Source organism: Suricata suricatta, chromosome 5 (assembly GCF_006229205.1).
Source record: "Suricata suricatta isolate VVHF042 chromosome 5, meerkat_22Aug2017_6uvM2_HiC, whole genome shotgun sequence".
Lineage (NCBI taxonomy): Eukaryota > Metazoa > Chordata > Mammalia > Carnivora > Herpestidae > Suricata > Suricata suricatta.
Window position 1 is genome coordinate 7169661 of NC_043704.1, and position 2126 is coordinate 7171786.

The window sequence follows — 2126 nt, forward strand, 5'->3', positions numbered from 1 at the left end:
ATGAAAATAGTTTTCATGGGGCCTCGGAAAATCTTACCGGAGAGAGAGAGAGAGAAAGAGAGAGAGAGAGAGAGAGAGAGTGAGCGATGGCAAAAGGGATCATCCCTCGGATCAGACAGAAAACCAGAAATGTGGATTCAATTTCTCTGAAGGAATGAATATATTCCAGTTCACAAAACATATTTTGATTTGCTAAAAGACCATTTCCCTCAGATGAAAGACACAACATTTTATTTATTTATTTATTTGTTTGTTTATTTATTTGATGTTTATTTATTTATTTTGAGAGAGACAGAAAGAGTGTGATTGGGGAGGGGCAGATGCAGAGAGAGAGAAAGAAACTTAAGCAGGCTACATGCTCTATCTCCTGACTGTAAGGTCATGACCTGAACTGAAATCAAGAGTCAGACACTTAACTGATTAAGCCACTCAAGTGCCCTGACACAGCATTTTAATGATACCTCCTTTAAAAAAATATATATATTTGGTTTGTTTTGAGAGACAGGGCAACAGCACAAGCAGGGGAGGGACAGACGGAGAGGGAGACACAGAATCCGAAGCAGGCTCCAGGCTCTGAGCTAGCTGTCAGCCCAGAGCCCAACATGGCACTTGAACATCATGAACCATGAGATCACGACCTGAGCCAAAGTCAAAATCGAATGCTAACCCAACTGAGCCACCCAGGTGCCCATGATACCTTTCTGAATAGGTGCCGAAGGGTTTGGTAAGCAAGCTATGGCAGAGTACAATTCAGAGTGCCGAATGCACTACTTAGTTCACAAAGTGGGACTTAGTTCTTAAATCCACTGTCTGGAATAACAAATTAGTCTGTTGGTCCTTAAAACCTAGGTTTATTTTGCCTGGGATTGCTGTGACCTAGGCACAAGGTGAATTGTACTTTTTATTTATGGTCAGTTCTAAGGAGAGTTGCTACTCAACAGTATACACCAACCCCTTGAGTCAGTTGGTGGTCTCAGTTAGGAGATGGAGGAGGCCTTCCGCCCTAAGCACGTGCTTACACAAATGTGGGTGCTGCATGTTCCTCAGCAGTGCAGGGTGGGTGGAGAGAAGGTCCGGAAATACCCACCTAACTTACTTGGCTCTTTGATGCAAAATGCCCGGATGATGTTCACACACACACACACACACACACATACACACACACACATACACACACACACACTTTATTCTTGCAAACGTGTAAATAGAGACAAATCCAGATTCTGTTTTGGTTGACAGAGCGGAATGGCCTCCATAAACCAAGACAGGAGCACTTCTGTGCGTCAGACCACCGAGGACTCTGGGCCTCCTTCACGGTGTCTTGAAATCTGCAAGATGCAACATCACAAACCAACCATTTCTCAGTTGTTTCTGCTTGATTAGTCTGAGTGGCTGACCCTGTTGCTGCTGCTTACAGCTTGTCACCAGGCAACATATGGACACAGGCTGTCGTGTCCTCGTGAGGCACAGACCCGTTTGAAGGGAACACGATGCTTTGGTGCTTTGGTGATGTCACTTTGATGATGTGACTTTATTTTCAGTTTATACTATCACATGGGAAATTATTTGCTCTCGGAGAAGACATGAAGGAAGAAGAACACACACGATAAGAAAAGCAAAATTGAGGGGCATCTGGGTGGCTCAGTCGGTTAAGCGGCCGACTTTGCCTCAGGTCACGATCTCATGGTTTGTGGGTTTGAGCCCTACATCAGGCTCTGTGCTGACAGCTAGCTCAGAGCCTGGAGCCTGTTTCAGATTCCATGTCTCCCTCTCTCTCTGCCCCTCCCCCACTTGTGCTCTGTCTCTGTCTCAAAAATAAATAAACTATAAAAAAAAAGAAAAGAAAAATTGAAAATCTTATACAGGTCAGGGAGTCTTGGCAACAAGTATGTTTCAATTTTTTAATGTTATTTACAGTTTACTCCTTGAAGAAACTAAAGGAATTGAGTCAATATTAATTTGAAATTATATTACAAAGAACTATGTGCAAAAACAGTATACTTTAGAAAACCACGTTTGCATGGCTTGATGAAAGAACAACACCTTTAAAAAACTACCTGTATAGAAGGAGCTGTTGAAGAAACGGCAAAAACAAGTGCACGTAGAATTTGGGTTCTCGTTCACAA